General features: G+C 52.2%; 1 long non-coding RNA gene and 1 other non-coding gene across 2 annotated transcripts; both read left to right on the forward strand.

Annotated features, from left to right (window-relative positions):
- The first annotated feature begins 8,363 nt into the window (after nucleotides 1-8,363).
- Nucleotides 8,364-10,179, forward strand: LOC136367337 (uncharacterized). Its single transcript, XR_010744683.1, has 3 exons — nucleotides 8,364-8,763; nucleotides 9,059-9,280; nucleotides 9,886-10,179. It is a non-coding gene; the product is annotated as an uncharacterized lncRNA (long non-coding RNA).
- On the forward strand, nucleotides 9,541-9,743 carry LOC136367774 (small nucleolar RNA SNORA74). Its single transcript, XR_010744732.1, has one exon. It is a non-coding gene; the product is annotated as a small nucleolar RNA SNORA74 (small nucleolar RNA).
- Nucleotides 10,180-10,853: the final 674 nt, after the last annotated feature.

A 10,853-nucleotide genomic window follows, 5' to 3' on the forward strand; every position in this document is an offset into this window, starting at 1 on the left:
CAGACTCCCTTGGCCTGGGGCAGTCAGTCCCTCCCAGGGCTGAAGGCTCCAGGTCACTGGAAAGCCCACGTGCAGCACCCATCCCTGACTCTCTGCCTAGCCCAGGAGTCACATCCTGGCTACTACCTCCTCCTCACTGTATTTGACACAGCTCCACATCACAGCATACATGGGCACAGGAGCAAGGGCAGAGACAATTATTAAGACGCTTTCCCTGTGGAAGCCCTTGAGCCTATCAGGAAAACTTTCAGGACAATGCCCTGGAAGAATCTACTGTAGGCCTTGAGAATGCCTCCCCACTTAGGGCGAGAAAAAAGACTTCTCCCTTGGTGCTCTGCCATGTTACGCTCTTCCCAACGGTTTGTTGGCCTTGCCCACCTCTGTCATCCAGATACGTCTCAGTTCTAGAGGGTTCTCCTTTCCCTGTCTCCCCACTGGTTTTTGTGTCCTTGCTCACCTGCCCTCATACTCCCCATTGGTTGTGGCCTTTTGCCCTGGCCTTGCACCACCCCTGTGCCCTCTGATCACTGGCCCCTGATGCTCTGCTCTGGCCCCACTTGCCCTTGTACTTATCCCGGACCCTCCCTTCATCCTTGTCTTTTGTCCCTGGACCCCTTCACATGTGGACTAATAAAACTCGTCGGGACTCTGTCCAGAAGGCCTTTGCTGCCTTCATTCCCTGAGCTATCTGTGGTGTGTGTGTGTGTGGACTGAGTAACTGTCTGTGTGTCTACCTGAACTGCTTCTTCAGGAGATGCTTTCGGGAAGGTCGTGGCAATTTCACCATCCACCCACACCGCAACCCTCCCCTAAGGTGGAAACATGAGACCACCAAGCTCAGCAGTATCACAGCACTAAAGGAGAGGAGATGGTTATGAGCCATTATTCCCAGCACAAACGGGCTTTAAATCATCATCCATCACCAACACTCAGCACTGGATGTTCCGAAGGTGTCCAGCAAACCTTTGTGGCTCCTTTCCACCATGGCACAGGTGACCACAGTCCCCATCACCTGGAGATCCTTATGGAGCCTCCACACCCACACTCTGCTGCTGCTCCAGGAAGAAATCAGCACTGTAAAATGTCAATAAAACCAAATGTGCTGCTTTAGGGTCTCAGGTCCATCTCCCTGGGGTGGGATCGCAGGAGGGCAAGGCTCTCCAGCTGCCCCACCCCTCCTGGCATGGCAGGAATTGGGATGTTAAGGAACAGCAGTGCAGTAACTGAAAGCCTTTTTCCTTCTGGAAGCCCTTGAGACTGCCAGTCTCAGCTGAGCTGCCACTTGCCAACACTTTTTCATTTCTTCTCTGTTTCATCTAAACATTCCATTGGGTTCCTCATCCATCTGAGCTGCAATGATAAATATGGAAATAAAGAGGCATTTTCAGCCCCTCTCCTGGTTTGGTTTTGTGTATAAACAAGCTGTGCTCACAGCATCCTCCTCTCCACAGTGCTGGTTCAGGAGTAACAGGGTTTGCCCAGGGCTCAGTGGGGTGAAGGCTTTGGGGAAAATGAATGCCAGCTACATCCCTGGGTCACTGTGAGGAGAAAACTGCAGCAAAAGGGATGGGGCAAGCAAGGTCCATAGGGACTTCTGTAAAGGACTAGAAGGAAAAGAGCAACAGCTGAAGAGCTGGATGTGTGCAGTATGAAGAAAGGCTTTAATTTGCACAGAACCTCTTAATCCATTAATCACATGGACATTTGGGTATGAAAACCTCCCTCTCATTTAATACATCTCAGGTTTGTCCAAGAAGGTAATAACTGGCAGGGGAATGGGAGGGGCAAGGTGGGACAGGCTGAAGCCATGGGCTTGTTTCCAGGGAGAGAAGATCAGCCCTTAATAGCGTGCAGCCAGCACAGGGATGAGCGATGAAAAGCACTGGACACAGCAACCCAGGAGTCACAGTGGCACTGGGGACACTGTTTTCATGAAGGAGGATGCCCCAGTGCCACTTGGCTCTCTAGAGGTTGCCTGCAAAGGCTGGACAAACCTGCCTGGGTGCCTGGAACAGAGGGTTGGGGGGTTTAAGAGCAGACTGACATCTTCCCCTCCACCACAGTGTCTTCCTCTCCATTCACACTGCTCCAGTGTTCCTTCCCTTGTCCCGAAGAGCTGGGGGGTGTGAGGATGATCCTGGAGGCAGAGGGAAACTGGCTGCATAGCATGGACTAATCCATCCCCTGATCCTCACCTGATGCTTCTCTCAGGCTTAACCTGTTCTGCTTTAATCCCACGTGCTTTCCCAGCAACACCAGCATTACACCAGACCAGCCAAAGTCTCTTTGTGTCCCATGATGGTCCCACAGACCTCAGACTTCCCTCTCAGCCAGCAGGTGAACATAATACCCACAAACCCAGCTGCCTTCCTGGAGCTGTTACCTGCGTTCCTCAAGGGAGAAAAATACAAAAAATTAGTATGCGGCTTCTTCCTCGAGAAATCAATGCGATCTCAACTCACTGTGAAGTTCTCTGACTGTTAGAGATGCTGCACTGGTAAAAACTAACCCTCAGAGGAGAAAGGGTGGGGAAAAAGAGAAAGAAAAATAAATTCCAGTGACTAGACAAGTCTAAAATGTTGCAGAAGGCTAAACTGCCAGGGCTGGGGCTTGTTTGGAAGTCCCAGAGTGGAGAGGGCTGCACAGTCCAGCTGTTTATCACCTCGCCAAGAATCAGCTGTGATTGTTAATTCTAATTAGAGCTGTTGGGTAAAAATGTAATCAAGAGTTGCCATTAAGGAAAAAAAACCCCATTCATCTAAATTAAAAATTTTGATTTTTAAGAAGGGGGGTAAACGTTATAAATTTTGAAACAACTCATTTCCCCATTTTCAAGATGAAAAGGGATGTATTTTTGCTGTGAAGTGCATCGTCAATTCAAATCTGTTTTATCTTACAATCTGAAGAGTAAAAAATAGTTTTCAAATCAAAGCAAAAGTGGTATTTTTAGGCAATTTCTTTAAAAAAGTCTATCTGGGGGTTTCTGTCCTAATTAAGAATGTTTTTTTTTTTCCTTTCTCTTAATGGAATAATAAATGCTGGGTTGATGTGCCCACCTATCTGTCCCCAGCACCTTGCCCCAGGGCTGTGCTCACACCACGTCGCTCTGGGTGTCAGCACTGCCTGAAATCCCTGGGATTTGAGTCAGGCTTTATAAAAGTCACAGAATTAAAGCACATTCCCTGCTGCCAAGAGACCTGGTGGGACACTGGGGAGACACAGGTGTGTCTGGTGGGCCTTATGCAGGTCTGAGTTCCTCTGGGGAGCTGATTGTGGTGCCATGCTCAGGGCAAGGCAGCTGCAACCCCCCTTGTACGTTTGACCCTGTGGTTGATGCCATGGGATTGCCACAGATCCCAACAGGAGTTTGCATCCTAGGGGATCCTCTCCACAGAATTAGCAGATCACATTTATCACACTGAGAAAGTGGTTTAGGATCTGTTAGATGAATAGCAGAGCTTCTGGTTTGTGATCTGTCTTCTGGGTAGGAGCACTGAAGGAGAGAGAGGACAGAAAAAATGGGGGTTAAATAGGAGCTGGGAGCAGAAGGGGACATCAGGGAAGGAGACTTGGGCCAGGGAGAAGCTCCGCAGAAGGAGAGTGGAAGAGGAAGAGAGCAAAGCTCAAGAGCTCTGCCAGAGATGAAATGGAAAAAGACACTGCTGTGCAGCAGTTTCAGCCCAGAACAGAGCTACCCAAGTGCATTTTGAACAACAAAACCACCAGGCTCTGACAGGGCCAGGAGACCCAGGCAGGCGTGGAGGGGGGAAATGGGGAGAGGGGCTCCAGTCTCACTCAGGGTAGGTAGGGTCCTACAGGCAGGGCTCCTGCCCAGCCACATCCAGAGTGGCACTGCCCTTGCTGCTGGTGCACACACCCCTCTGGCAGGCTGACTGGGGATTATATAACCTTTCCTGACTGCTCTTTCCTCCGGACCAAGTGACGTTGCCCTCCAGCTCCACGGTAAGGGACAGCCTGAGCAGCCTTCCCCTGAGCTGCTCAGAGGGACACAGGCAGCTCAGCCTCCGAGACAGCAGAGCAGCAGATCCTGCCCCACTGCCACCCCTGGGGAGCTGTGCTGGCAGAACTGGCACCAAGCCCCAGTGGGAAGCTGCAGCCCCTTAGCCAGGGAAGATGATTGGATCATGGCTTTTTCTTGCAGGGAGCAACTGGTGGATGAAGGCTGGAACACCCACTCACATGTGGGAGCACACACAGGGGATAACACACTGCACCATGGCTTTATGCACCTAACTCAAAATGAGCTTTCTTTCCAAAAAAACCAAAAAAACAAAACCAAAAAAAAAAACCACCCAAAACTAAGAAGAATTATTTTTCTCTCTCTCTCTTTTTTTTCTTTTTTTTCTTTTTTTTTTTTTTGTTATTATTGTGAAGTTATAAATTATTGAAAGACTTCTCACTACTCTCCCAAATCATTCTCAAGTGAAGAAAAGGCAGTTTTACCATCCACGGTGATTTGTAACAAAATGAGTCAGATTCATTTCACTCATGATTTGCCCTTGGCTCCTTTTGTCCATGTCTTAAACTACATCCTGGCTTGGTGTGATTAGCAATGTCTCCTCGGGGGCAGAGGAAACCCTGCAAGAGCTGGAGGTGTTGCAGGTCAAGATTAAAGTGCTCTGCATGCCATTCCCTGTCAAAACTATAACTGGCTTAACTCAGTGCAATTAGATGGCTCACAGGTTACGGAGTAACAGCGGCAGTGTTTCAGTGCAGGTGATTAAAGCACAGCCCTGGCATTAAGGGATGTGATTAAAAGGCAGTGTCCAGGCTGAGACCTGGCACAGAAGCTGAGCAGGCAGGGTTAAATCCACAGCTTCTTCTGGGGTTGGACACTCCAGGGCCTGGAAAAGATCTCTAAGGATCAGCTGAGCCAGCTCAGTTTTAGGTCTGGAATGCCATCTTGTGATGGCAATGGGAAGTGGAAATAGCCCCTCTGTGGAGTCAGAGGAGATGATGGAATTACAGAATGGGTTGGGTCAGAAGGCACCATAAAAATAATTTTATTCCACCCCCTGCCATGGGCAGGGACAACTTCCACTGTCCCAAGGTGCTCCAGCCTGGCCTTGGACACTGCCAGGGATCCAGGGGCAGCCACAGCTGCTCTGGGCACCCTGTGCCAGCCCTGCCCACCCTGCCAGGGAACAATTCCTGCCCAATCTCCCACCCAGCCCTGCCCTCTGGCAGTGGGAAGCCATTCCCTGGGTCCTGTCCCTCCAGCCCTTGTCCCCAGTCCCTCTCCAGCTCTCCTGGAGCCCCTTTAGCCCCCAGAAGGGGCTCTGAGCTCTCCCTGGAGCCTTCTCCTCTCCAGATGAACACCTTCAGCTCTCCCAGCCTGGCTACAGGGCAGAGGGGGTCCAGCCCTCAGAGCCTCTCCATGGCCTCCTCTGGACTTGCTCCAACAGCTCCACATCCTTCTGATGCTGGAACAGCTCTGCAGGGGGTCTCACAAGGGCAGAGTAGAGGGGGATAATCCCCTTCCTCACCTGCTCCCTGCTCCTCTGTGAGTGCAGCCCACCACAGGGGGGGTTCTGGGCTGCTGCTGCATATCATTGGCTCATGTCCAGCTTTTCATCCAGGAGAATATATCTTCCCCAGAGAATATATCCAGGAGAATATATCTTCCAAGTCCTTCTCTGCTGATCACTGAGCTCTTCTCCCAGTCTGTGCTCATGTCTGGGATTGCCCTGACCTGGGTGCAGCATCTCAAAGAGTGCTGAATCTCCCAAAGGAGGAAAAGGCAGCATCGAGGCCATGGCTGCCCCATCACCTCTGCTGTGTGGGAGCCAAGCAAAGCTGGTGTCACTTACAGTGCAGCATGAGCACAAATGTGTTCAATGTGTCATCACAGTCCCCAGCCGGGACAGACACCAAGGGGACAAAAGTTCTCCTCATCAGAGCCCGAACCTGCTTGGCTGTGGGGCTGGAGGTGACCACCACGGTAAATGATGATGTATATTCACAAATCTTTTCCTCCATAGGTTTACTGAATTTTCTTCCTCTTCCCATACTACTACTCTGTCTTTTTCTCCAGTGACTGAGAGTGTGGCCAAATGGCATTGAGCCAAAATCTGATCAGTACAGAAGGATCACAGTACCAACCCTGAAGTGCCAGAGCTGGAGGTGAGCAGTGATGTGGGGCAGGCAGTGAGCCCTGGGCACGGGTGTGTTTGGGGCTGAGGTGGCAGTAAAGGATCTCTCTTGCTGCCACAGAAGCCACAGACATAAACTGTACAGGGGGATGTCCCACCCCAGGCTTGGAGCACACATATTTTGAAGCATTACAGCTCCACTGCCAGTGCAGATCTCTTGAGTGGATACACTGTGCCAGCAGACAGACAGTGCTCATGTCCTGGTTTAACCCATCCTGCTAATTTATGGGAGCAAACTCACTCAGATGTGATTCCTCCTTTATGCTGTAACCGAGCATTCACTCAGCAGGGGTTACCCAGGCTTCTGGAGCCTGTTATGTTGCTTTGAACACAAGCTGCAGGGCTGTGCTGGGATGTGGGGAGCTCCGGGGAGGTGGTGTCTAGACTAGAGGAACTCTCCTGAAGGCTAACCGGGCTTTTGTTTTGTAGCAACTTATATCTCTAATGTGGCTTGGAACAAAGCATCTCAGTCTCTTCAGGCCCCATCACAACACCTGCAGGAGAAAAGGAGGATCTGTTTAGCTGTCACCAAGCCAAGATGAACAACAGGGAGTGGCTGCAACTGATGCAGAGAGCACATTTCTGTGACAGAAAAGGACTTCACACTCGTGGCAGAGCTGCTGTATTTCGTCTGGTTTGACACTTTTCACCCTAAGTTCATGAATGATGTGCAGGCCTTTGTTTGAGCCCCCCTCTGAGGCCAGCAAGCAGAGGAAAAGCTATGCTCAGAGGGAATCTGTACTGGGGAGTGAGAGGCTGGTCCTGGCACTGAGAGTTGCTGAGTTCTGGTCTTTGGCACTCAGGAAGCTTTTGAAGTATCTCCCTAGATCCTGCTGAAAATGTCTTCATAAAAGAGACAAAGCATATTAATTTGGGCCCCATGCTGCACTAATGAATTAAACTGCTTCCAAACTGAAGCTGTGGCTTCGAGCCTTGGCAGAGCCATCATCCATCCCTGTGCAGGCACATGCTCTTGGCCACGGGCAGTGAGACCCCCAGGAAAAAGAGCATGAAGTGCTCTGTGTCTGCTCTTACCTGTCCCTCCACCAGACAGATTTTGCTGTGCTGCACTGGGTATAGCTGGGAAACCTGTTCTTACCAGGTTCATCACTGACAGGGGAAGCACCAAACTCCTTCTGCTCAGCACCAGGCTCTCTCCCTGCACACAGCCATGGCCGGGGCGCAACAAGCCCAGAGCTTCCCAGGACAAGGCAGGATCAGGTTGAGCCAGGGAGGAGCACTTCACATCCAGGAAGAATAGCTGCCTGCCTTGGGTTGGGCTGAAAATAGACCGTGAAGCATTTGAAGGAGACGGAGCTGGAGTGGATGATTGCCTGAGGCAAGGCACAGCTCCAGCTGAGTTCATTGCTGAGCTCTGAGAGCATGAGCGCATGAGGAGCATGGGGGAGGGCTTCCAGTCTTTCTGGAAAGGCCTTGAAGTGTCTCACTGCAGCACAAAGCCCAGAGAAAAACTTCCTTTGAATGAATCCCCAGCAAGGGAGGTCACAGCTACACTGCTGTGCCTGGACATGGATATATATACAGAGCACTGGGCTGATGTTAAGGCGTCCAGTGGAGGCCAGGGAATATCTGGAATTGTGCTTCTCCCAGTGAGGCACTTGGCAGCACCACAACTTTTTTCTCTGCTTCTTTTAGGGCTGGGTTTTTTGCTGCTGGTGGCTGCTTCTGAGCTGACACTTCCACCCCCTGTGCCTGAAGTGGGACACATCGGGGGCAATCAGAGAGGCAGCTCCCAGCCCTCTGCTCCCCATGAGCTGGTGCTGGAGTTCAGCTGTCCCAGCTCCACAGACCCCGAGTTTCCTGCTCGGGCTCTGTCAGCGCTGCCGGCAGTAAGGAAGGCTGGACGGGGTTTGTAGCAACCTGGGACAGTAAGAAGGTGTTCCTGCCCATGGCAGGGGGTGGGACGAAACGATCTTTAAAGTCCCTCCCAGCCCAAACCGCTCTGTGACTGATTATCGGGGCTTTTCCCCGCCCCGGGGGAGCGGCCGAAGGAGCGGGGCGGCGCCTGTGGAATCACCTCGGCAGCGCGGCCGGGCTCGGCCTTTCTCTGCTCCCGCTGCCATGGGGGAACGGGCTGATCCGGGCTCGGCCCTTCTCTGCTCCCGCTGCCATGGGGGAACGGGCTGATCCGGGCTCGGCGTTTCTCTGTTCCCGCTGCAATGAGGGAATGGAGTGCTCCCGGCGGGCCGGGCTCCGTGCGCTCGCCGCCGTGAGGGGAACGGGCGGCTCCGGGCTCACTCCGCTCGCCGCCGTGAGGGGAACGGGCGGCTCCGGGCTCACTCCGCTCGCCGCCGTGAGGGGAACGGGCGGCTCCGGGCTCACTCCGCTCGCCGCCGTGAGGGGAACGGGCGGCTCCGGGCTCACTCCGCTCGCCGCCGTGAGGGGAACGGGCGGCTCCGGGCTCACTCCGCTCGCCGCCGTGAGGGGAATGGGCGGCTCCGGGCTCACTCCGCTCGCCGCCGTAAGGGGAACGGGCGGCTCCGGGCTCACTCCGCTCGCCGCCGTGAGGGGAACGGGCGGCTCCGGGCTCACTCCGCTCGCCGCCGTGAGGCGCCGCCGCCGCCGTGAGGTGAATGGGGGGATGGGGGACGGGTGGTGGCGGTACCGGGGCTGGAGGCCGAGACTCCGGGGACGGAAGGCGCTACCTGAAATACTTAAATTTTTTATGTAGCTGTTCCTGCCGGCCGCAGTGCCCCGGGACTGAGGGCGTTGCTCGGCTGTGCTGTTCAGCACTAATTCCTCAGCCTTTTGCTCGGTTTGCTGGCTTTTGTCCTCTGCCACAAGTTGGGCCGCTGCTGTTGAGCTTTATGAATACAGATGAAATTAATGGATTGTTTGCGATGTTTCTGCTGTTCCCTCTTTAGGCCTTCAGCCGATGGGAGGGTGGCGGTGACCCGGAGCGGTGGATGGCCGGGAGCCGCCCGAAGCAGCAGCCCTGAGGCAGCCCGAGGCCGTGGTGTGTGAAAGGCCCGAGCTGTGCTGTGCCGGGACAGCCACGGAGGCGTCTCCGGAGGGCAGTAGAGCCTGCCGAGAGGAGATGTGGAGGGACAACCTGCCCGTGAGAACAGGGAGAGCCCTGGAGCAACGTGAGTGAGCTGTGACCATGAGCCAAGGAGGAGAAACGGGCAAAAATGTTTGTTTTTCTGTCTTGAATTAACTAAAAGGCCTCTGCTGGCTCTTGTGCTAGCCTCAGGTCCTCGGGGTGGAGATAACATGGGTTATCCAACGATAGGGTTAGTTTATCTATTCCTCTTGCTGGATGAAGCCTTGTTGAGAGGTGGCATCACTAGAGAGGCGCCTCTGCTTTTTTCTGCCCTGTAAACCCCCCAGTTTTAGGTTTTTTTCTCCCAGCAGTAGTCAGCTGCCTGTGGCTGCTCAGTGCCTGTGCAAGTGTTAATCTGCTGGGAGAAAAAGGTGCTGCTGAGCTCTCCTGGCACCAGCGGGGCCGTTCTGGCACTCGGTGGTGCCAGGTTTTGGCAGCACTCTGCATGCCCGAGAGTGGAGTAACTCCTGCCCGTGGAGTTAGAGCCTAGTGTGGATGCAGACAACACACAGAAAATGGAAAATTCTGTTGCAGATACTGTAATGTGCATCGTTTATACAAAAATGGATATCACCTAATTAACTGCTCTGGGCTAAGGGTTGAATAGGGGTCCTCTTTTCAACTGTCTTTGTTGGGTTCTTATTACAGGTAAATTGTTGGTGTGGAGTAGCAGGAGTGGTCAGAAGAAAAGCTGTTGATGCTGCTTTGAAGATCCTTGTTTGAAAGGTATTGGCAAGATGGAAACCTGAAGCCCACAGTTTAAACAGGGCAGCTGGAGAAGAATTTGTTTTCACGATGTGGATGTAGGAATTTGAAACATAAAAAAGGTGGTTTGGGGCAAGGTATAACAAGAATTACGTGTGCAAGGTGTTGTTAATCTCCTCTTACTGCTTATTTAAAATATATTTTTATATGACCTCAATTAAAGGGATTTATAATTAAGCTTGCCCATTTTGCTTTTCATTATCTTATAAGGCTGTTGGGTGCAGCAAGGATTTGAGAGTGATGTTGTATCCTTGTGGGAGACTGGAGAGGCTGTAGTGAAGCACCAGATCTCATGCCTAGGCCTGGGGGAAGTGAGCCCTTTCAGATAAACATCAGGCATTCAGACAAAAATGGTGTTTAAATGCAAAAGTTGGAACAAGAGTGTTTTGCTCTCTTCAAGATTAGATTTGCATCCCTTTGGATTCCATGCAGTCTTCTGGGAAACCCTGGGTTTGTGAAATAGTCCAGACTCCTTAAACGTCCCTGACACTGTTAGTTTAGCCATGAGCCCTTCTGCCACCTGAATATCTGGAGCTTCAAATGCAGTTTTTATACTGCACATGGGAATACTTGTTAAAATACTCAACATGAGGGAAAAAGGTTATTCCTGGTTGAAGCCCGAGTTCTATTGTTTCTGTAGGAACAATTCCTACATGCAAAACGAATCAAGGGTTTCCCCATGGACTTACGTTGTGCCCAGCAATTTTCCTCTTTCCCAGGTGGGTGCCACAGGGCTGGGGGTGCCTCCTGGCAGCCAAAGAACACTCATTGTGTCAGGGACTCTGCTGCTGGGCCAGGTCTTCCCAAAAGTGGTGAAAAATGAGGAATATGGGCTCTTTTCCCTGTCTCCC

The sequence above is a fragment of the Sylvia atricapilla genome, chromosome 14 (assembly GCF_009819655.1).
Source record: "Sylvia atricapilla isolate bSylAtr1 chromosome 14, bSylAtr1.pri, whole genome shotgun sequence".
Taxonomy (NCBI): Eukaryota; Metazoa; Chordata; class Aves; order Passeriformes; family Sylviidae; genus Sylvia; species Sylvia atricapilla.